The sequence below is a fragment of the Lissotriton helveticus genome, chromosome 4_1, assembly GCF_964261635.1.
Source record: "Lissotriton helveticus chromosome 4_1, aLisHel1.1, whole genome shotgun sequence".
Classification (NCBI taxonomy): Eukaryota; Metazoa; Chordata; class Amphibia; order Caudata; family Salamandridae; genus Lissotriton; species Lissotriton helveticus.
In genome coordinates this window covers 418027197-418053075 of record NC_136063.1, presented here as the reverse complement: position 1 = coordinate 418053075, position 25879 = coordinate 418027197, and the positions used below count along the sequence as shown (strand labels likewise).

General features: G+C 47.3%; 1 protein-coding gene across 2 annotated transcripts in view; it reads right to left on the bottom strand.

Moving 5' to 3' along the window:
- Window positions 1-25879, bottom strand: part of RGS22 (regulator of G protein signaling 22) — a 1652097-nt gene that overhangs the window by 505637 nt on the left and 1120581 nt on the right. The window lies entirely within an intron of this gene.

The window sequence follows — 25879 nt, the reverse complement described above, 5'->3', positions numbered from 1 at the left end:
AACACCAATACATTTTCCTCTTTTGTTCTATTGATTTCCAGGGCAAGTGCCCAGAGAGCGAAACAATGGTCTATGGTGGAATGACCTTCTTTGAATCCTCCCTGTTCAACCGGTACCACTGAGTTCTGGTCCGCCCAATCTTTTAGTTTACCTAATACTATTTTTGCGAAGATCTTTTCCCCAATATCTATCAGATTAATTAATCTGTAGTGCTTTGGGGCATGCATATCGCCTTTCTTGTGTATGGGCCTAATTATTGCACCCTTCCAATTATTAGAGAACTTCCCAGTATCTAAAATTACTTGAAATATCTAAGCAAAGAATTCTGCCCACCAGTCCAACTGGGTTTTAATTATCAGGGCAGGGAGGTTATCTGGACCGGCTGCCCTCGTTAATTTCAGCGATTTTATCGTTTTTTTCACTGCTGAGGCCGAAAAGTCGGGTTTTCAATCTGCTACCAGACCGCTCCAATTCGGTTGCAAACACTCTTCCGGTTCTCTCCCTGGGCTGTATAATTCTAGCAAATATTCCTCCCAAGCAGCTTCTTCTACCACACAGTCCATTGTGGCTGCCGGACAATCTACTGCTGATTGAACCAGTTTCCAGAACTGACATATATTCTTTACTTCTATTGCCTCAAGCAGTTTTGACCAGCAGTCTTCTTTATAATCTCTTTTTTCCTTCCTGATTAACATTTTATAATCTCTTTTTAGTTTTGTGAGAATAAAGGCCCTAACCTGTTCATACTTTATGTTTAGGCTATGTGCTACTCTCCTTAAATCTCTCTTCTTTTCTAAACATTTCTTTGTGAACCAACTTCTTTGTCTCTCCGGCTTTCTTTGGTTCATTTTATCATTTATTTTGTCTTTCCTCAGACCATCGCTGAGGCTTTGGACCACTTCTTCAATGTTTCCCACGTACCAATCCAAGCACTGACCACTTACTGTGCCCAGATCTAGGTTCTCCTGCAATTTTACTAGCCAGGCTATATATTCTTCTGTTAGCCTGGTTGTGATCAGCTTGGGATATCCCACCTGTTGTTCAATGACTTTCTTACAGGGGTTCAAATGAACATCAATGAGGTCTAGTTCTAAAAGGTTTTGGCCACTCCCTTCTTTGTTAGTAATCCTAAAACCTTTAATTAATTGAAAACTTCAGGGTGTCGTAAAAGCGTAATCTATTGGGCAATTTTAAGAGCCTAATTTAAAGGTTTTCTTCTCTGGGCAGTCTAGGGTTGATCTTCCATTTAGAAAAAAGAGGCTTAGTCCCCAAATTGTTTCCCAGCTGAATATCATTGGATGTGGACACACAATCTGGGAAAGTTGCTTGTGTTATATCATAAGCCTCCAACAGTTCTTGGAACCAGCAATCTACTTTCTTTGGATGCAGTTTATGATTAAAATCGCCCATTAATATGATCAAATCCATGCCATACTTTTCACAAATTATGTCCATGTCTTCTTTAAAATATCCCATTTCGGCGGCATATTCCTCTGTGGTACCCCATTGCATATACACATTTAAAAGCATCATTGTATTCTTTTTATCTGTCGCAGATAAAGTTACCCTACATGCAAGCAACCATTTACATTTTACAGTTATTTCGGTCACCTTTTTCACTATTTTAGTTGACAACAATGTCAATATTCCACCTGCTGGACCCCCAAATCTTCGCTTCTTTGCTAAACGATTAAACTGGCGAAACCATCGAATATCGGGGTCTTTCCACATAGCCAAGTTTTCTGGATACAGATGATCTCGGTATTTATTCCTAGTTCCCTTCAATTTTCTTGTTTAGCTTGATCTCCGAGGCCATTTATGTTCCAGGAAGCTATTCTTATGTCATGCAGCGTGCCCTTTACCTATTAGAGGTCATCTAGGAATCCTTTCTCCCCACGCACCTCAAAATACCTGTTTGAGGGACCTACGTGGCATGTTCCCTGGCTCCAGTTTCCCCACCAGTTTTCCACATCTGAGTTATTTGCTACTATTTTAAGATTTCCCAAGGCAACTCCTTCCTCTTCTTCCAGATCAATTATCCTTACCTATCTCTTTCTTAATCCTGCATGGTACCTTAAAAAATTCTTTCCTTGCAGCTCTTTCACTTCTACTTCTATTTCCATTTCCTCTTCGGATATTATTCGTATCCCTTCTTGCTGTACCTCACTCACCGCTTTTTCGATCATAATCTTTACCAAATCAGAGTACATCAATACTCTGGTCACGTCCACTCCTTCCTTATTTTGCCTAAATCCCACTTGTCTTAAGTCGTTTGATACTATACGTTTCAGGTTTGGGCACTGGACAAACGCTTGCAGAAGTTGTGACATATTTAGCGGTAACCTTTTACTTAACTTCTTACCCCCTTTACCTATTGGGATTGGTTCAAAATATAGCCACTTCTTCTTTTTATACCCTCCTTCCTTACCCATTTTGATGCCAAATGTAGTGCCATGTGTACCTTGTTTATCTGATTATTTGGCCTACTAATTGCTACCTCCGAGAATTACCGGGATGTGATCTTCCTCTGTGGCCGTGGCTGTGGCCTAGGCGACTACCGGGGTTTTTGGGCTGAATTGGAGTTTTGTTCCTAACTTGTTCCTCCTGCGTACATGGATTGATATCTAATTGCGCTCTTTTGTCTTGCTTCTTTGGGGGTTTCTTCCTCGGTATTCTCCTAATGGGGTTGATTGACTTTAATTCTTGCACCCTATCCTCACCTTTCGCCTCAACCTTCCTTGATCTTTTCACTATCTTGTCACTCCCCTTTTTTTGTGATTTCCTTCCTACTCGCCCCACTCTATTTGCTAACCCAAATCTAGAGGCCTCGCCTCTTCTTATTACTCTCATTGGCCATTTGGAAATGTAAATCTCATGTATTTCTATAGGTGGATCAGCTGATTCAGTGTGTTCCTCTACAAAAGGCTGTGGGTCGGGGTCTGGGACAGGTCTTACCATAGATGGCATATGACACGGGGCACGTCCAGCAGGAACCAAGTAGGTTTTCCGCTTGATGATCAGAAGTTGCAAGAGACGGACTCTTGCCGTCTTGGAAACGCTGGTGCCCATGAAGCGGTAGTGCCGCATCTAAGCGTTTTTTCCCGACTAAGGAAAAACGCACCCTTTTACACGAGATCGTAATTTGCGGTCTCCTGTTTGGACTAGGGCAGGACGCGCCTTAGCGTGTGTGGACCACCCAGTTCAAAATACCACGGTCCTGACGAAAACCTTTGAATGTATTTAATGGTTGAAACATGTAGACCTTTTTAATCAATAGTTTTTGTAAATTTCACATTTCACATAGCACACTTCGCTATTTTTAATGCACAATACTACTTATGACACCATAGCCTACCTAATTAGGCACAGTTGCCACACCAATTTTAATAAGGGTTCAAGCACTCAAGAATAAATACTTGAAGTGAGTAGTGTTGGCCCCTTTTAATACACTTCTTGATAGTTATGCACACATAAAAGAAAAATACTAACCAGCTCCACTGTAGTCAGGTGTCGCAGCACACCCTGTAGGCACTCGGCCTATGGGGTGGGACCCCGATGATGAAGCATGTCACCAACTAGGTTGGTGAGTGAGGGGTCTTCTATAAGGATATGCATTATCCGATAACAGGCTGGGGCATATTGTGCTGACTAGAGCACTCAAGCCTAGATCAATCAATCAATCAATCAAGGACATTTATAGAGCGCACTACTCACCCGGAGGGTCTCAAGGCGCTTGGGGGGGGGGTGCTGCTACTGCTCGAACAGCCAGGTCTTGAGCTTCTTCCTGAAGGAGAGGTGGTCTTGGGTCAGGCGCAGGTCGGCCGGGAGGGAGTTCCAGGTCTTGGCGGCCAGGTAGGAGAAGGACCTTCCTCCTGTTGTCGTTCTTCGGATGCGGGGGACGGCGGCGAGGGCGTGACTGGCTGATCGGAGGTGGCGTTTGGGAGCGTAGAAGTTGATGCGGTTGTTGAGGTAGCTCGGGCCTTGATCGTGCAGGGCTTTGTGTGCGTGGGTGAGGAGACGGAAGGTGATTCTCTTGTTGACGGGGAGCCAGTGCAGGTCTCTCAGATGTCCGGAGATGTGGCTGCGTCGGGGGATGTCGAGGATGAGTCTGGCTGAGGCGTTCTGGATCCGCTGGAGTCTTTTCTGGAGCTTGGCGGTGGTTCCGGCGTAGAGGGCGTTGCCGTAGTCCAGTCGGCTGGTGACGAGGGCTGGGTAACCGTCTTCCTGGTCTCGGTGGGGATCCACCGGAAGATCTTCCGTAGCATGCGCAGGATGTTGAAGCATGACGAGGAGACGGCGTTGACTTGTCTGGTCATGGAGAGGGAGGAGTCCAGGATGAAGCCCAGGTTGCGTGCGTGGTCTGTCGGTGTGGGTGCGGTGCCCAGGGCGGGGGGCCACCAGGAGTCGTCCCAGGCGGAGGGCGAGGAGCCCAGGATGAGGACTTCCGTCTTGTCTGAGTTCAGTTTCAGGCGGCTGGTCGTCATCCACTCGGCTACATCTTTCATCCCTTCGTGGAGGTTGGCTCTGGCAGCGGCGGGGTCGTTGGTCAGGGAGAGGATCAGCTGGGTGTCATCGGCGTAGGAGATGATGTTCAGGTTGTGTTGGCGTGCGATGGGCGCGAGGGGGCTCATGTAGACGTTGAAGAGGGTGGGGCTCAGCGAGGATCCTTGAGGGACGCCGCAGATGACTTCGGTGGCCTCTGACTTGTACGGTGGTAGACGGACTCTCTGTGTTCTTCCGTCGAGGAAGGAGACGATCCATTCCAGTGCCTTCTCCTGGATTCCGACGTTGCTGAGGCGCTGCACTAGGGTGCGGTGGCAGACAGTGTCGAATGCTGTGGAGAGGTCTAGGAGGATGAGGGCCGCTGTTTCTCCGTTGTCCATCAGGGCTCGGATGTCATCGGTGGCAGCGATGAGGGCGGTCTCGGTGCTGTGGTTGGCTCGGAAGCCAGACTGTGAGGGGTCGAGGGATCCATTCGTCTCGAGGAAGGCGGCCAGCTGTTTGTTGACGGTCTTCTCGATGACTTTGGCTGGAAACGGGAGGAGCGAGATGGGGCGGTAATTCTTGAGTTCGGTGGGGTCCGCTGTTGGTTTCTTTAGTAGAGCGCTGAGTTCGGCGTGCTTCCAGCCCTCCGGGAAGGTGGCGGTGTCGAAGGAGGTGTTGATGATGTCCCGCAGGTGGGGTGCGATGACAGTGTCGGCCTTGTTGAAGACGTGGTGAGTGCAGGGGTCGGTCGGAGATCCGGAGTGGATGGAGTTCATTATGCGGACGGTGTCATCGGTGCTGATCGGAGTCCAGGCGCGGAGGGTGGTGGTGGGCGGCGTTGCTGCGGTCGTTGTGTGCGATGGTTGAATGCTGAAGCTGTTGTGTATGTCCGCGATCTTGTTGTGGAAGTAGGAGGCGAGGGAGTTGCAGAGGTCTTGCGATGGGGTGATGTCTTTGTTTCCGGCGTTGGGGTTGGAGAGCTCTTTCACGATGTTGAAGAGTTCCTTGCAGTTGTGTGCGTTGTTGTCCAGCCGGTCCTTGAATGCAGTTCTCTTGGTGGCGCGGATCAGTTGGTGGTGCTTCCGGGTGGCAAGCTTGAGGGTGGTCATGTTGTCCGGTGTTGGTTCCCTTCTCCAGACTTTCTCGAGGGCTCGGCAGTTCTTCTTGGAGCTCTTGAGTTCGTCGGAGAACCATGGGGCTTTCTTGCTGCCGGGTCTGCTGGGCGGGGTCCTCAAAGGGGCGAGTTCGTCCGCGCAGTTGCTGATCCACTTCGTGAGGTTGTCGGCGGCCTGGCTGGGGTTCGCTGAGCTGGCGGGAGGGTGCTGACTCAGGGAAGCGGCGAGCTGGTCGGCTGTGATCTTGTTCCAGCTTCTTCGGGCAACCTGTTGCTGGTGGTGGTGGATCGTCGTTCTTCTGAAGGTGAAGTGGACGCAGCTGTGGTCCGTCCATTGACAGAAACATTTCTCTGCCTACGAGGGGATACTACTCTATTGTTTTTGTAATATGACATCTAATCCCCTGTAGCTCACCCTCTATCTTAGCTAGGTACTTTTTTTGTACTTTTAAAATGTCATTGTTTGTCAGCGTAACTTCTAGAAGCCCTTGTAGGGTTCTCTGTAATATCAGCATAAGGCCCAGTATCGAGGAAGCGGGCGTTACGGAAAGTTCCAGCTATGACTCAGGGGTTAAGTTCAGTTCCCTGCTTTGTTCTATTACTGCTTTCGGGTTCTCAAGCGGACTTTGCTTTTCATCTCTTCTTGGCCTTAATTCTCTACCGGGTGTACCCTCTTCTTCAATCCTTGTATCCTCATTTGAGATCGGGCTATCCCGGAGTCCTGTCTCCGGATCATAAGTAAAAAGACCACGTGGTGAAGAGGACAACTGTGGTAACGAGAGTCCCTTTTGGTCCAGTAAGAGCTGTAGAGACTAATTGGCCAGGATTAGCGACTCAGTTGTATGCTCCTCAAGAGGTAGGGAGATATTCCCATTACCACTCCTACTCTCACTCACGTTCTGCGGCGCCGCCTGTATTATTTCTATGTCAGGGGCCTTTGCTGGCAAAAAAACGTTTTTGAAATGTTTCCCCACAAATTCTTTTATCGAATTTGAGGTGGTACCACCACGTTTTTTTCTTACAGCCATGCTTCTCTTTGCTCTTTTCTTTGTTCCCTTCTCTGGTCTCGACTCTAGGCTCCTTCCGCTTTCTTCAGAGGTTCTCGAATCAACTGAGGTGCCCTTGACCTCTGTTTGTGCTCCAACTTATTTTTGGTTTTCTTGGAGGCCATCCCTGATTGACTCTGGGATTACAAGCTCTTCATTCTCCAGGGTTAGGTCCTTGCCCGTTAAAGTCTCAGGGAGAGCAACTACAGTCCAAGCTGCAATCTGTCAGGCGCTCCAATTTCATAGGCTCACACAAAATCGGCACTTTCCTCTGTTGTGTGCGCCGTTTTACCCATACCCGTACCAGTATCTGTGTCCGTGAAGCTGCCGAGCCGTACAAAATTTTTGCAATTTTCCACACCAGCCGCTACCAGCCGGCCACACTCTGCTCCGCTCTTCACCCCCTCGTCGGCGCTGGTGCTGCTGCTGCCGCTGACGTATGGGTGACTGCAACGGGAAGCGGAAGTGCGGCGTTCGGCACAACAGAGCTTCGGCGTTCTGCGAGATGCAGTGTGGTAAATTAAGTGCATGGTAACAATCACTTTAGTTGTAAGACTTTAGTAAGTCACCATTTTTGGTGCAGCCAGTGCCGAGTTTGTCTAGACTGTTTCAGGATATTTGTCCTTTTTCAATAGAGTAACACCGTATACGTGAGGGTGCTGGCAATGCTGGACGCAGTCTTCTCAGGTTTCTGTGCCACTCCTTGAGCGCAGCAGTGAATCCCAATGAGCTCACACTCGCACCAGACAGCCTTCCTCACTGAGAACTAGCTCAACCCCACATCCACCCCAGACATTGCCACAGCAATATCAGATGGATATAAAATCACTCACCAGGACAGCACCAACTAGTGAGGAGGAACAGCCATCATACAAAAAGAGACCTTGCAGTGTACCGCCACAACCAACAATACCGCCACCCCCATGGAACAGCTCAACTTCAAGCTCCACACGGACGACAAGTCAACCATCAGAGACACCGTCGCCTGCCGACCCCCAGTCCCTCACTCCAGCTTTTGCAACACCATTGCAGACTTCATTGTGACACTAGCCTTAGACACCAAGGACTACATCTTCCTCCCTTACCTAAATTTTCACATCGACGACCCTAATGACAAAAACACTGCACACCTCACCAACAATATGAGCACTCATGGACTATCCCAGATCATCCACAACCCTACACACACCACAGGACAGACGCTGGACCCAATTTTCACCGCCAGCAGCTGCGTCAAATACAGCCATGTCACAGAACTCACATGGACCGATCACTGTATCGTCCATTTCTGAATCTCCAGCTCCTGCACCACCACCTCCAAGATGCCCAACCCCCCCAGCGGAGGTGGAATAAAATCTCAGATACCAGCTGGGCGAACGCCCTCAACACCTCCAACCCTGCTACCGCCACCAACTTCGAACAGGGAGTGAAAAACCTAAACGCCTGGATCCCCAATTGCGCAGATAGCATAATCTCCATCAAGAGCAACATCCAGAGAAAATCCTCTAAAAAGGCCAGCTGGTACACCCAAGTATTCAGAACAGAGAAACAAGACAGCAAACAGTTGGAGAGGAGATGGTGCACCAGCAAGGACACCTCCGACAGGGCAGCCTTCAAAACCTCCCACAACATCTACCACCGCCTGCTGAGGGCAACAAAGAAGACAACCATTGCTGCACGCATCGAAATCCGTGCAAACAACACCAAGGAACATTTGAACATCGTTAAGGGATTTTCCAACCCGACTTCCAGCAAAAACAACATCACACGCTCATAGGAGCTGTACAACAACCTGGCCCACTTCTTCAATGACACGATCGCAACTATATACAGAAACTTTGATCTTCAACCCACACCAATGGTCTTCCTTGACAGATACACTACCACCGTAACCAACACGAACACACTTACCACCTGGAACATCATCTCCGCCCAGGACACAACCTCCACCAAGAAATTCATCCATTCTGGAGCTCCCACAGACCTATGCCCGCACCACATCTTCAACCTCGGAAACCAAAGGATCGGCAAGGAACTCACCACCCTAGTCAACACCTCTATCACCACCACAACATTTTGCAATGCTTGGAAACACTTCAAAATCAGACCACTACTCAAAAACTCCTCCGCCAACCCCAGCAAACTAAACAAATGACCGGCCAATCTCCTTGCTCCCATTCCCATCGAAGGTACTAGAGAGAGAAGATCATCAACAATCGACTCATGCCACACCTGGAGCAGAATCAGCTACTCAAGGCCTCCCAATCCGGCTTTCGCTGCAATCACAGCACCAAAGCCACCCTGATCACAGCCAACGAGGACATTCTCGACTGATGAGAAACCGCAGCTTTGATCCTCCATCACCTTTCGACAGCCTTCGACTCCATATGTCACCGTGTGGAAAATAAAACGACAATATGAACATTGCCGGCGCCATCTTGCTTAGTGAAGGCCTCTGCGAGCGCTTAAGCGGCAACCATTTTAGGCATCGCAGCCATTTCATGCTCTGCTGGTCACCTGTGAGTCACCCCGACTTCGCTATCATCCCCCCGCGCTCTGACTAAGCCTGAACAAGTGTACCAGGGTCGTAAAACTTTGTCAGCATGACAATGCCCCGGAGTCACTGCCCGCACCAAACCCACTTGTCCTTTCATCCTCCGCACACGGGCAGGCCCCTTTGATAACCTCTTTCCCTGCAGCTGGCCACTCAATCCGGTCCCAGGCACTAACCGACCCCTGTGGACATAGTTTATTACCCATATATGACATAACTTGCTTCACCAACAAAGGGGCCGGAATTTAATCAGTGACACGGCCCCTTAGATCTGACCGATCCCACATGTTTTAGATCCTGTCGGAATGTCCAGCTGCGAGATAGCGATCATCTGTTAGATCTGGGTGGAGGGAAGATTGCTGCTGGGTCTGTGTGGGAACTAGCTTGAGGCGGGGATTTCAAGGATGTTTGACTATGCAATAAACTGATGCCAGGAATGTTTGACCATGTAATAAACTGACAAAAAAGTATATAAAAGGCCATGCCACAGAGATGCTGTTAGAGCACCTCCTGACGATAGCCCAGGTGTCTGATGTGATGTGTTCTCCTCCGGAGAAATAAACCTGTTCTTCGCCATCCAATTACCAGCACCTGCCTCGTTATTTTGATCGCTAATCTTAAGGTGAATTAGAGGTGATTTGCGCCAAGCGGCATCGAAAGTCTTGGGAGTCTCGCTGCTTTTCATCAATTGGCGCCCAACGTAGGGCCCATCAGAGACACGTGGGTCCGGTGAGAGAGGTTCTAACGACGTAGTGAACATCTAAACGATCGGGAAGTGCACCTGCCTGAAAGAGACCCTCGTCTGGCGGCCGATCAACTGAACTTCACCGGTTCCGAACGGACCTCTCTCGAGTGACCTGCGGTCCTGACTGGGACCTTACAGGAACGCCGCATTTTTAGAGTGGGAGGACAAACGGGCGCTGGAAGGAGACGATGAAGAAACTGTCCGTAACGGTCCGGGTAAGGTCCTGATATACGACAAAAATTGATTGTCTGATTGTATTGAAATTGGTTGCTCGAATACTAGTATTCCGTTCTTTGAAGTTATTGGTAGTAATTGAGACATTCCCTGCTTGCAAACAACGTAGAATAGGAATATTCCCTCTTTGCAGGTAGCGAAGGGCAGGTAGTGCGGACCTTTGTCCATGATCTATTGAGATATTTATATTGACTGCTTGTACGTCATGCCTGTCTTCTCAAAATTGTTTGATTGTTTTGGACCGGACCGAATGTTAGAGGTCAGTCATCCAGCACCGCCGGAAGGCATCCCTAACAAGGACATGTATGTTAAATATGGAGTAGCCATCGTTGCCTATAGCAAACTATGGCACAAATACACTAGAAAGGACCGGGTAAATCAGTGGCCACTGACAGTATCTTTTGATCTCGCTAAAATAGAAATCTTAGAAATAGCGCTCCACAAAAAGAAAGCTACGCCAGCCATGCTTGACAACTTTGGTCTGTGGCAAAAAGAAGCATCCCAACGAAAGAGAAAAAAAAAAGCTAGACTTGATAAAGAGATGCGAAAAGCAACTCACCAAGCTTGTAAAAAGTTAGAAGAAGATATAAAAGAAAGAGAGACTGATAGAAAAGAACAAGAGTCAAAGATTTCAGGTCAATATCCTGTTAGAACGCCTTCGACTCTTTACCCTGAGTTACCAACTAAACAGAAAGTAGATGATGATTTGTTATTAGGCCCTCCAATCATCTACATGCCTCCTCCTTATGCCCCCACCCATCCAGTAATACAACGTCAGGAATCCCAAAGCATAGTTGAAAGCAGCACCATTGCCTTGACTCCCATAGCCTCAGCACCAACAGAGTCTCTGGTGGCCTAATGCCTCATCAAAAGGCGGGTCAGTAGAAGCTGAATCAAAAGAGAAAGGGTTGCTGAGGATCCCACGATTAAGTAAAGACGTACAAGCAGTTATCGATAAAATAGTTAAAACGCTCGTAGATAGGAAAGAGACCGAAGAGTATATAACCGACATTTGCAACTGCTATGTCGAAAACCATAAGCGGCACTTCATTGTACGCCTCTGTTATCACACACTCACTGCTTACGAGGAAAAGTACAGAGATGTAGGGTCCGAGCGACTAATGGCTCTTTATAGAAAGGTAGATACGGGAGATGAAAATAACTGTGATATAGCGGAACTCTTTTCGTACACACTAGAGCTATTCCGCCATCGCATAGAACAAGGACGGGTAGTTAAGGATAAGACCTCTACAATGACAGGGCCCCCGATAGAAAAACCGGATATCATGATGCCAATAAAAGAAGCTGCGCCTTATTAGAGGACAAGGGAACAATGATGACATAAACCACCAGGATGCGAAAGGAAGGGTGGTCTACAATTGGGTGTATCAGCCATGGGACAGACAAGACATCCTGACGTTCCGTAAATCTCTTCCAGATTTGCGAAAGAACTAGGTACTGCTCTGGGATCAACAATAATGACACTCGCGGATATCGACTTATTCTTTGGGCTATGTCTGCCAGCGGATGTGTGGAAACAAATTAGGAAAGTAGACCACACAGAGCTGCTCGGCCATACCTGGGAACAACTCGGTGTTTTAGATAAACAGCGAAACCCCAGACAAAAACCAGTAAAGGCCATATTAGATCTCCCCGACAAGATAGTACAGAAAGTAAAAACACTGATACCGGAGAAAAAGATAGACTGGTCCATAGTAACAGCGTGCCGCCAGAAACCACAAAAGGATGCTCCGAGTATTTCTCGAGATTCGAAGCAGTGTTCTCCGATTACAGTGGACAGGACATGTCCACTGCGACTTGACACCACTCATTCGTGCAAAATTACGTCAAAGGACTGCTGCCGAAGGTATCACAGAAATTACAAACTAGCAAAAGTAGTTGGGCAGCCTCTAAACCAGCGGCCATCCTCCAGATGGCCCAGTACTATGAACACCAGAAAAATGAAATTGATGGAGCTACAGAAAAGAAGAAGAAAGATTTGAAAGAAAGGGTAATGATAGCGCAGCTCCAAGGGGTGAATACAGGGAGAGAACAATATAAAGGAGGATACCAACAGAATGTCCCTAGAGTACAGTCTCCTAGAAATGACTTATTGACACCATATGTACGATGTCAGGACTTAGAACAGGATCAATGCGCATTTTGCAAAGAATACGGACACTGGAAATCCCAATGCCCAGCCTTATCAGGAGCTAGTAGGGGCAGAGGGATGAGGGAAATAACGAATGAACAGAGAGGAAGAGGACGTGGGAGAGGGTACGCAAGTGAAGCTAGCGAAGGAAAGCCAGGAAGAGTGAACGCATTTGACCGCCCAAGACAGAACCAGTGTCAACAGACAGATTACGACAACATGTAGACTTTGCATAGGACAGCCAGGGGCAAGGGAGGGATCCTGTCGAGCTCTATGTTGATCAGCAAGGCCCTTATGTTACCGCAAAGATCCTGGGCACGGAGTCGCCAATTTTTGTAGACACAGGAACAACACGTAGTGCGCTATCAAAGCGACTGATTCCAAGGGCATCCTTGTCTGGCTCACATATAACCTCAATAGGATTTGACGGTACGCCCTCCACCAACCCTTTGTCCAGACTGATCCCCTTCAAACTTGAAAACAATGTTATCGACACGACTTTCCTTCTCTCCTCCAACACTCCAGATGCCATAATGGGTCTCGATCTACTGAAGCATTTCCGTGCGACTATCAGATGTTCGCCAGACAGAGTACCAGTCATCTTATATGACAATCACCAACACCCGAGAGATAATCCATCCCAACACACGTATCCCATTTCTGAGACAGACACATCCCTACTAGACACTTTACCCTCGCATCTGTGGGCCAGGGCTGATTCAGACGTAGGACGAATGATGATTGACCCATTACACGTGACAATACGACAAGACGCAACCTTACCGAAAGTACCCCAGTATAAGATCTCGCCAGAGGGCGAGAAAGCCTTGACCGAAATCATGCAGTCACTAGTAGAGGCAGGAGTGGTCAGAGAGGTAGTGAGCAATGTTTGTAATAGTCTTATTTTACCGATCATAAAGAGACAGGGAGAGGGGGATGGCAAAGTCTACTGCTTCATCATCGACCTGCGGGAGATAAACAAAATAGTAGTACCACAGTACCCAGTAGTTTCTGACATCACCACCATCCTGACCCTAATTCCGTCAACTGCTACCACTTTCACCGTTATCGATCTCAAAAATGCCTTCTCCATACCCATTCACCAAGACAGTCGCTATCTTTTCGGATTCACTCTAAGATCCCGCTCGTATAGATTTTGTCGAGCACCCCATGGGTACACCAAGAGCCCGAGCATCTATAGCCAGGCGCTCAAAAGACAGTTAGATGCCGTTCAATTAACAGACGGGTTGGTGTTGATACAGTATGTAGACGATATCCTCCTAGCAGCAGACACCACACCACTAGCCGTCACAGCCACCATCCAACTCCTACGCTTCTTTGCAGAAAATGGCCACAAAGTATCTCGAAAGAAATTGCAGTTCTGCAAACCACAGGTAACATATTTAGGTCACCTCTTATCGAAAGAAGGGAGGAAACTCACACCTGACAGGATCCAGGCAATTCTAGACACTCCCGTTCCCAAGAATCAGAAGCAAGTCCGCTCTCTGATAGGCCTCACCTCCTTCTGCCGACAGTGGTTACCGAACTTTAGCCTCATTGTCAAACCCCTTCTTTCCCTCCTAGCCAAAGACACCCCCTCACCTTTCCCCTGGACACCCAAATGCCAGTCAGCATTCAAAGAATTGCGAGATGCCCTTTGTTCAGCACCTGTTCTAGGAACCCCGGACTACTCCAAACCATTCTTCCTCTACACACATGAAAGGTAGGGATGTGCATTGTCCGTCTTAGCGCAATCAATTGGTCACAAACATCGCCCTTCTGCATATTTCACTGCCACCCTCGACCCAGTAGCTAGAGCGTTGCCAGCGTGCTTGCGTGCTTTGGCAGCTGCAGCAGTATCCATACGCCAGAGCGAAGGAATAGTGCTCTCTAATCCAATCACTATGTTAGTGCCCCATGCAGTCGACACACTACTAAACCAGACCAAAACCCAACACTTGACTAGCGCACGACTGACAGGTTACGAGTTGACCCTGCTAGCACCACACATCACTCTGAAGCGATGCGCCACTCTCAATCCAGCCACATTGTTACCCCTACCCGAAAATGACCCTGGTGTGACTCCACTGCACGACTGTGTAACCCTCACTGACAAACAGACAAAGAGTAGAGTAGATCTCCGAGACACTGCCTTTCCAGAGCCAGATGGGGAACTATGGGTAGACGGCTCGTGCATCAAACTTCCCGGTGGCACCACCTGACCTGCATATGCCATCACCACAGCCCGAACCATCCTAGAGACAGCCCGCATTGCCCAACGATCCGCCCAAGCAGCAGAGCTCATTGCCCTCACGCGAGAATGTATTTTAGCAGCTGGTACGACAGTAAACATATACACCGACAGCCAGTACGCCTTCGTGGGTGGTTCACCATTTTGGGCTCCTGTGGAGAGAAAGAGGGTTCCTGACTTCACACGGCAGACCCATCCTACATGGAGATATAGTCTTTGCATTGACAGAAGCAGTCCTCGTTCCCAAGCAGCTAGCAGGGATTAAATGCCAGGCACATAAGAAAGTGACCGACCTCATTGGACAGGGAAACGCATCAGCCGATATTACTGCCCGAACCACAGCACAGGACACAACCACGACACGAATGTACGTGACCAGGTCACAAGCAGAACAATGGACTGACGCTAGAATGGTGTAAGGGACATACAAACAACAGGCACACAGGACGAACTGACTGAATGGGCTCGGGTGGGACTGAGAGACGAGGAAGGCTGCTGGAGGACAAAAGACGGAAACAAATGGCTGCTACCTAATGCCTATCTGATCCCCATATTGACCATGGCACATTTACCAGCACACATAGGATCTGCCCCCATGACCGAACTGATCACCAGAGTATGGCATAACAGCAAGATAGCAGAATCACCAAAACGCCTAGTACAGCAATGCATAGTATGCCTGCAACACAACCCAGGGAAAGGGACCGTAGTACCACGGGGAGGGTTGGGTGTCCCTGATCACCCCTTCGAAGTCCTCCAAATGGACTACATCCAGCTAGAGAGGTGCTATGGTCTAAAATACGTACTAGTAATCGTGTGCGCCTTTAGCAAATGGGTGGAGGCCTACCCCACCCGCGACAACACCGCCTTAGCTACTGCGAAGGTATTACTGAAAGAGTTCTTCCCCCGATATGGCCTTTGTAGAATTTTATGGAGCGACAATGGCCCCCACTTCGTAGCAGAAGTTATACAGCACATACTGAAAGGGTTGGGGGTAAAGCAAAAGTTCCATGCCGTTTTCCACCCCCAGTCAGCGGGCCTGGTAGAAAGACACAACGCCACGCTAAAACTGAAGCTAGCAAAAATAGTCGCAACGACTGGGTTGAAATGGCCCTCCCACTGGCATTGCTGTCAATGCGCTCCACCCCAACCAAACACCGACTGACCCCTTACGAAGTAGTCTTCGGCAGGCCTATGAACATTTGGGCGGCATCAAAGCCAACCTCCATTAATGATGTCCCGGACATACTAATGTCCGACTATTTGTACAAATTAACGAACAAATTAACGCGTATCCACCAACCGGTGCAGCAAACCATACCAGACGTGTCCAGGGGCTCAGGACATGATATCCAGCCTGGAGACTTCGTGCAGACAAAGAATTTCCAAAGGACGAAGAGTCTGGAACCCAGGTGGACGGGCCCCTGGCAAGTCTTAATAACCACCCGAACTGCTCTTCGAGTGGAAGGAAAGCAAAATTGGCTGCACGCACATCACTGTAAGAAGTTCTCCCCAACGCTGACAACCTGCGAGGAAGTGGACGTCCAAGAAGAGCTCCTGACGACGGATCGACCAGCCCTGAGTTGCTACCCACAAACAGAGACACTTGAATTGGCAGAGTTTCCCGACCCCACAGTACCATCCAAGAAAGGGTACAATTTAAGATCGACGAAAGGAGAGTGCTCCAACAAGCAGGCCACTAACTGAGTCAAAAGTCTCAGATCGGTAGCTAACACTACAAATGCTACCAGGAGAAACGCTAGACGAAAGTATGTGTTCTTGCCAGTCGTCGAGCCTCTTGAAGGTGATGAAGGAACCCGGATGACCGAAGAACCGCCGCGACGACTCCAAACTTGCCAAATTGCACAGTACAAAGACAATAACACTTGTAGCAGCATCTCTCGTCAGTCTCTTACTAATGGTCACAGACTGGATCATTGAAGAGAGTGCTCCCGCTTACAGGACAATGTCACCTACCATGCAACCCACCACCAAGAAAGAACACTATCTGGTGTCACTGTCACCACGCCTCCGAGAACGACGCAAAGAATTCTGGAATCATTCTTTCATACAAGTATTGCACCAACACAATCTTGCCGCAAATGCCACGAACTGTTGGATCTGTGGGTTGCTACCTCATGCCACTGAACATTCCATTCTTTTCATCCCTTCACCCTTTTCTGTTCATGGATCTTGCCTCACCTGGTTAATGCTTCTGCAAGAGAGCTACAAAGACAACGCCACATCCGATGGGACAATCAAACAATTTTACAATGAGTTCTAGCTGAACAAAACGGGAAGCACATCCTCTCCCTTCTGCCCTTAGACTTCAAACGCAACCTTTCCAATGAACATTCCCACCAAAGAACGATTTGAAATGCAAGTGTACAACAATCCCGCCAGACCTACCTGTTCCTATCTAAAGAAACTAACTGCCGCAACTCTGACAGCGGCCCTATCTGTGGTGAACCTCTCAGGCCTTGCCATGGGACTAAGATCGTGGGTTACAGCCCTTGCCAAATAATGAAGACTCTGAACACTGCCGACCCCCCTTCATTTGTTGCATCACCCAACATGTACTTAATCTGTGGTACCAAAGCCTACACCAGGCTCCCAAAAGGCTGGGGGGCACGTGCTACATCGCTTTTGTTCTGCCTCCAACCTACATAGCTCCTGTAGATCATCACAGGGAAAGGCGTTCCAAAGACACAGAACAAGCAGACTCCGCCACATCACAGTTCCTCGATGCGGCAAAAGGACTCGTCCCGCTATGGGGCCCGATGGCAAACAGCCGAGCCATCCGGCACCTAACTCAAGCAGTTGAAACAGCCTTGAACGTCACTGCTGGCATCCTCACCAACAACACAGCTGAGCTTCAGGCGGTCCGCCTGGTAGCTTTACAGAACCGCATTGTTCTAGATGTGGTACTAGCGGATCGTGGAGGAGCATGCCGCATCATCGGAGCCAGTTGCTGTACTTACTTCCATGACAACTAACCCTCTGTCTTCAAGGCAATTGAACACCTCCACAGGCTGGCGTCAGAAATCAATCTGGAGTCAGAGACTTGGACACTTGGAAGCTGGTTTTGGGGGATTTTGAAAGAATGGGGCTGGAAAATAATGATGACCCTCTTGGTTCCAATATTAATAATATGTGGTGGTTGTTTGGGGATACATTGTATACCACTTTTGTGTTCTATTTGCCAGAACTACTTGCACCCTAAGACTATGGACATTGAGCTCACGAAGATGAGAGTAATAAACGATAGAGAGATACAGGACATTATGGACATTGAGATAGATCAGCAAGCTGTCGAGACCATGTTCAAAGGGAGGACTGTGGAAAATAAAACGACAATATGAACATTGCCGGCGCCATCTTGCTTAGCGAAGGCCTCTGCGAGCGCGTAAGCGGCAACCATTTTAGGCATCGCGGCCATTTCATGCTCTGCTGGTCACCTGTGAGTCACCCCGACCTCACTATCATCCCCCCGCGCTCTGACTAAGCCTGAACACGTGTACCAGGGTCGTAAAACCTTGTCAGCATGACAATGCCCCGGAGTCACTTCCCGCACCAAACCCACTTGTCCTTTCATCCTCCACGCACGGGCAGGCCCCTTTGATAACCTCCTTCCCTGCACCTGGCCACTCAATCTGGTCCCAGGCACTAACCGACCCCTGTGGACATAGTTTATTACCCACATACGACAGAACTTGCTTCACCAACAAAGGGGCCCGAATTTAATCAGTGACACGACCCCTTAGATCTGGCCGATCCCACATGTTTTAGATCCTGTCGGAATGTCCAGCTGCGAGATAGCGATCATCTGTTAGATCTGGGGGGAGGGAAGATTGCTGCTGGGTCTGTGTGGGAACTAGCTTGAGGAGGGGATTCCAAGGATGTTTGACTATGCAATAAACTGGTGCCAGGAATGTTTGACCTTGTAATAAACTGACAAAAAAGTATATAAAAGGCCATGCCACAGAGATGCTGTTAGAGCACCTCCTGACGATAGCCCCGGTGTCTGATGTGATGTGTTCTCCTCCGGAGAAATAAACCTGTTCTTCGCCATCCAATTACCAGCGCCTGCCTCGTTATTTTGATCGCTAATCTTAAGGTGAATTAGAGGTGGTTTGCACTAAGCGGCATCGAAAGTCTTGGGAGTCTCGCTGCTTTTCATCAACCGCACACTGATTGAACGACTCTACCACATTAGCATCCAAGGGAACGCGCTCAGATGGGTCACTTCCTTCCTTTTCCGAAGAACCCAGAGGTTCCACCTCCCACCTTTTACCTCTGAATCCAAGGAGATCACCTGCGGTGCCCCCAGGGCTCATCCCTCAGCCCCAAGCTCTTCAACCCATATATGACCTTGCTGGGCAACCTCAACTATGTTGAACCACCGTATCAACATAATTTCCTACGCAGACGACATCCAACTCATCCTCTCACTCACCAACGATCCCACCATCACCAGAACTAACTTCCACAGTTGCATGACAAACGTCACCAACTAGATGAAGAACAACTGCCTGCAGCTGAACACAGCCAAGACGGAGGTCTGATCTTTGGCAACCGCAACAACATACGGATAGACTCCTGGTGGCCATCAGACCTAAGACCCGTACCCACTCCATCCAACCATGTCAGAAACCTTGGAATCATCATTGACAAGTTCACCATGAAATCACTGATCAACGCCATCTCCTCCGCCTGCTTCCTCACTATGCACATGCTATGTAAGATCTTCACGTGGCTACCCCTACACACGAGATGCACCATGACGCAAGACCTCATCACCAGCTGACTGGACTACGGCAGTGCACTCTAAGTAGGAATTGCTGCACAACTTCTACAGAGACTTCAGACCATACAGAAAGGCAAGCCAGACTCATCCTCGGCCTTGCCTGATGAACCCACATCACACCCCACCTCAGGAAACTCCACTGGCTCCCCATACAGAAGGGATGCCAATTCAAGCTGCTGACCAAGGCTCTAAACAACCAAGGGCCCCTTTCTCCATTAACCACAACCTGACCTTCCACCAGCCATCAATAAAGATTGTGCTCCGCCTCCCTTTCTTTTGCCCATATTCCCTCCATGTACCGAAGCAGAAGTGGGGGACGCTCCTTCTCTCGCATCACAGCAAAGACTTGAAACAGCTTCCCTAAGCACCTCCGAACCATCACCTCATTTCCAGATTTCAAAAAGAGCCTCAAGACCTGGCTGTTCCAATAAGCCTTAGGGGCCTGCAAGCGCCTGGATACCCAATCGGGTGATTATCCAAGCTTTATCAATCCTGATTGATTGATTGACTTTAGTAGAAAATCCTTCGTATTAACCATTTTTGGTGGAGCCAGTGCAGGGTATCTCCAGATATGTGTCTCAGGGTATCTGTCCTTCAATAGAGAACAACACCTCTCATTCTGGGTGCTGGCAATTCTGCTCACAGTCTTCTCTGCTTTCTGTACCACTCCCAGAGTAGAAGTGCATCTAAACAAGTATGTCAGCTAATAACTAAAAGCTGCCAATCACAAAAGGGGAGGGAGCAAACCACCTGGCAGAACAGCACTGCATTTACCACAATGCACCTGGCAAAACTGTGAAATTTGTTTTTACTTTTATTTATCTGCTACAATATTTAAGTATACAAATGTCGACATGTGTTGCCAGCAGATTGCAAAAAACCGGCATATAATTCACACATGAGAGAAGTATATGAATCAATCAAAACATGACTGTCACTAAATTGCAAACAAAACTGGGTGATTAGAGATTCCAGCAGGACAAACTACAATTAGTCTTACTTGGTCGAAGATGGATGCCACCAATTTTTACTTTTTAAGCTTGTTGACACATGAGTGACTGAAATCAATTCAGTGTATGAAAAACCTTACCACAAAGACCAGGTAGTCCAAAAGGATGGCATGACAACTACATGCCTAAGACTGCAGAAGGATCTATCAGCAATGACAAAGAAAGCAAATCCGCTCCACCAGTCTCATAACATTCTCTCAGTTAAAGCCCTACCAAGACTGGAGACCAAACTGTCTGTCCTTATGCATCAATATATTCCTGAAGGTGACCTGTAACTGCTTTTCCTAAATTCTTTACATAAAAGCGAGATTAGCAATAGGTTGAATAACTTTCTTTAAAAAGGCAGTTTAATTGAAATAAGTTGACAGTGGCATGGTTTGGCAGTAGTTATGGTTAGTAATTGATGGTTTTTAGTGGTGCGTACCTTCTGGACTTTATATCTAACTACATGAAAAAAACATGAGGTGCACTGCGGAGAATAGCTTGTTTTTATGCCAACACTCCGTTGGTTACTACTTATACCATAGGTTAGATGCACGTACCAAGGAGTGGTAGAGCAGGGGTGCAACCAATGTACTTTTCCTCTTCCTGACATACCATGAGCTCCTGATTACAAGATGTGTGAACTGCTTTGAAACACTTGCGCTCCCAACAAGCAGAGCAGTCATCTTCAAGAAGCACAAATAAGGTTTGATGCATTTTGATTATTCTCTCCTTCATCACAACTAGTACATTATGCTGCAGAATGCACAGAATCAAGTTGCACCACTTTGACTACAGTTATTTCTGCAACGTCAAGGAGGGTTCAATACAGTAATAATAATAATAATAATTATAATAATAAAGGAGTTTGTAGAGCGCCTGGTGACGCCATCCCGGCGTGTCCCCGCGCTGTGGAGAGAGCAGCAGAAAAGGAGTGACAGACCTAAATGGTAAACAGATGCGTTTTTAAAAGTTTCCTAAAAATTGTTTCAGACTTGGCTAACCTGATGTCGATTGGGAGGGAGTTCCATTGGTTGGCTGCCAACACACGAAAGGAGCGACCTCCCATTCTGGCCTTCTTTATACGAGGGACTTTAAGAAGACCCATGCCCATAGAGCGAAGTGCTCTGTTGGGCTTGTAAGGGATGGCTAGATCCTTCAGATATTCAGGGGCTTTCATCGAGGTTATCCTATAGCAAACTAGAAGTGCTTTAAATAGGATCCTCTTTTTTATAGGGAGCCAGTGAAGAGCAGCCAGAGTGGGTTTGGATGCCGTTCTTTTGGGGAGTCTGAGGACTAGCCGTGCTGCCGTGTTTTGAAGCACCTGGAGCCTTCTTATGTTCTTTTCAGTTGTCCCCAGTAGCAGCACGTTAGCGTAATCAATACGGGAGGTGACTAATGCTTGGGTCATGGTGCGTCTGGCCTCTAAAGGCAGAAGGTCCAGAGTACGATTTAAGGTCTTCATTACCCCAAAGCCTTTCCCTACTACTTTATTAACGTGGCTCTCAAAAGAGAGTTTGGGATCAACCCAGACCCCCAGGTTCTTAGCCTCCTTGCAAGGGATAGGTAGTGGGCCCAGACAGGGAGGCCACCATTCCTGAGTCCAGCTAGCATCATTGCCCCCTATCACTAAAACCTCAGTTTTTGAGCCATTGAGCTTCAGGCAGTGTTGGTTCATCCAGCCTGCAAGCTCCTGCATGCAGGTTTTAAAGTTGGCAGCTGCTAAAATGGGTGCCTGTGATAGGGAGATGAGCAGTTGAGTATCGTCGGCATAAGATACTAATTTTATGCCGTACGATTGGACCACATCTGCCAACGGGGCCATATATAGGTTGAACAGGGTGGGGCTCAGGGCAGAGCCCTGAGGCACCCCCTGTTCTAAGGCTATGCTGTTTGAGAGAAACATGCCTCTCTGAACCTGAAAACTGCGGTCAGTGAGGAAAGCTTTTAGCCAGCCCAATGCCGCCTTGGTGACCCCAGCTCTGCTCAGACACTGTAGCAAGATGGAATGTGCCACAGTGTCGAACGCAGCGCTGAGGTCCAGCATAATAAGTGCCATTGTGTGACCTTCATCTGCTCCGATCCGCAGAGTTTCGGTCGCTCTCAGGAGGGCAGTCTCAGTAGAATAGTTCTTCCGGAAACCAGATTGGGAGCTGTGCAGTGCTTTATTAGATTCTAAGTAATCCATGAGTTGGGTGTTGGCTAGTTTTTCAGTCACTTTCGCAAGGTAAGGTAGGAGAGAAATGGGTCGTAAATTTTCCAGTATGTCCTGGCTTACATTGGGTTTCTTTTTAATTGGCAAAACTATTGCTTTCTTCCAATCTCCCGGAAGGGAGGCCGAAGAAAAGGATAGTTGAATTATGTGTCTAAAATAGGGTTCCAGTACTTCTAAACTGGCAGTAAGTACTTTCGGGGGGGCCGGGTCACGAGGGGAGCCTGATTTGACACTTTTACAGACGTTTACCAATATTTCAGAGGGAGGAACCGAGAAACCGTGCAAACATGACTCAGTAGGACTGGCCTCTATGCTTTCCTTGAAATCATGGCCAGAGGTCAGATTACCAGAGAAGTTGGCATAGATGTCAGTGATTTTCCCCGAGAAGTACGTTGCAATTTTATTGCAAGTTTCCACCGAGTCGTTGCAGGACATATTAACATTTGAGAGTACAGAGATCTCCTTAAAGATTTTGAAGAGCTCCTTAGAAGAGTTTTCTGCCTCACCAATACGATTTTTATAGTGCGCGGCTTTGGAGGTACGTATTTTTTTATTATACTCCCTTTGCATTTTTTTATATTGTGCTTTAATAATAGGGCAGAAGTTAACACGCCATTCACGCTCTAATTTTTTACAAGCAGATTTAAACGTCTGAAGTTCAGGAGTATACCACTGAGTGGATTTCCTCGCGTTTTTGGAGTTTTTCTCACTACGAATAGGAGCAGTTTTGTCAAGGGCTCCTAGAATACGGTTCTGCAGGTGCCTGTACACTCCCGATTGAGAAATAGATTTCTGGTTAGGCAGCTCAACCTTCTTCTTTATCATAAAACATAACAATGGAGATAGCATTAAACTTGAAGCCTACCTGACAGAATCAGCAAAGTGCAAAAAGTAGCAAATGATCATCCTGTCATTAGATGCAGAGAAGGCATTTGACAGGGTGGGCTGATAATATTCAACCTTAGTTTTCAGGCAGACTTATTCTATCTTGACATCCCTCCCCTCCTTGACGTCTTCTACAATGACACTGTGGATGAGAGGCAACATAAAAAAGATAAATCACATGTACATATTCAGACTGACGAAATCGATCATGTGTCGTTATTCTTCTTTTGTCAGATGTATTTTCGGTATGCACAGGAATGAGATCAGCCAACGCGTTTCGCCCAGAGAAAGGGCTTCTTCATGGCAAATAATGTAGGTAAGACAAATAAATTGTTGAACGTTTTCCAAGATTTGAGTAACTAGAAGAGTCTGGTCCAAATGTAAGAAAATCCAGTGTTGGAGGGAAAGTCTTGAGGAGAGCAACAAGACCTGTGATTCTTGGTATCAGCGTCTTCGTTTGGGAGCCGTGTCCGGTATGTGTCTTTCAGCCAGCGTTTTGGTGCGCACCAAAACGCTTTTCTTACATTTGGACCAAACTCTTCTAGTTACTCAAATCTTGGAAAACTCTCAACGATTTATTTGTCTTACCTACATTATTTGCCCTGAAGAAGCCCTTTCTCTGGGCGAAACGCGTTGGCTGATCTCATTCCTGTGCATACCAAAAATACATCTGATAATAAAAGAAGAATAACGACACAAGATTGATTTTGTCAGTCTGAATATGTACATGTGATTTATCTTTTTTATGTTGCCTCATCCACAAAGTGTTATATTTATTTTATGATCTACTGGCAGCAGATCATTTGAGGTGGGCAATATAGTTTACCAATACTGGGACTAGTTCTGGTAGTGCGGTCTGCTAGAATCCAGCTGCATGCTCTACAAAAATAGTGTCTTCTACATGGCCTGTACGAATGAGGCAAACTAGCGATATCATGACTGGGCAGAATAACCAAATAAAGATGAATTTCCTCCCAGAACTCGTGAACGCCACGCAAACTCATTGAGTTTTCCCAAATCCACCACTACTCAGATACAAAGAAACTAATTTCCTTTGTCTGGTGCAATAAACCTGCGTGTGTGTCTAAAGCCACCTTGTTTAGATACAACTGAATGAGACCTGGGACTGCGTTACATAGCACATTACAAACAAGCAGCCAAACTCTGCTTGACCCTGGATTGGAATCACCTCCCATACAAAAAGCTGTGTGTTCTTTTCGATCAGGACTTTATTTGTATTCTGTTGCAATACATTCTCTGGCTTCCCCACAAATATAAATCTTGCAATCAGACTACTCTCTGCCATATCAACCTTGCTATTGGCATTGTGTGTTAAAAAATTAAGTCACAACGTTTCTCTCACCACTGACACCACTGAGCCATAGCTATGATTTTAGATCAGGTATAGAAGACCCAGAGTTTGGAACTCCCACAATCCACCCGAATGGGTGACTGGTACGTAAATGGTGATCAGATAAGTAGGGAATTATGCACCAAGAGGTTTGTAATCACACACAGTGGTCAATTCCGCTGGACCGAGCTACTGCACTGGGCAAGGTCCAGAGTGATAAAAGATGCAGCAGGGAGGCATAAGGCCCTGATAGAATCAATGTTCTCCAACAGATAGTTTTAGAAAGAGTCCTCAGCTTTTACAGTCATATAAATAACCTACGACCGAAACAGAGGCACACTTACACAGCCAATTGGGAAAGTGACTTAGGCACTGAAATCCAAGAAGAAACCTGGACCAACATATGGTTTTGAGCCACAAATTCAACCATATGCACAGAGTATAAGTTAAACGCATATAAAATAACAAGGTGGTATCTGACACCATCAAGACTGAGGGAGGTGGTAAGATATTTTGATCAATTACGGCAAAAGTGCGCTCTATGGGCAATATTCCCACATATGGTAGCCCTGTAGGTATGTCCAACTATACTGGTAAAACATCCTGTCACAAATCAAGTCAATCACCTACTAGAAACGACTATTCTATTGCTTGGGGGACCTGACTAGGGCAACATCTACCCAATGATGACAATGTTAGACAAGCGAATAGCAAAACTATAGTTAGTGGTCAGGCTTAATTTGGCACACTTTTTGGAAGTATAAGATAGTTCCCTGTCATCAGTCCAGTTTTGGGTAAGGGTTTGTAACATTTGCACTAAGGAAAAGTTACTGGCCATAGTCTATGACAGAATGCATAAGTTTGGTCTCCCAAACCACATTAAGGACTACTGCAGGAGCACAGCTATGACCTAACAGGTAACCAGATTCTCTTTCCTGATTCTTCTCACATCATTGCTTGTACGAGACACTGCAACACCGAAGCAGGCCTATACATCAAAATGTCAGCCAGCGCATATTTAAGACAGATCATGACACACCCTCTAACT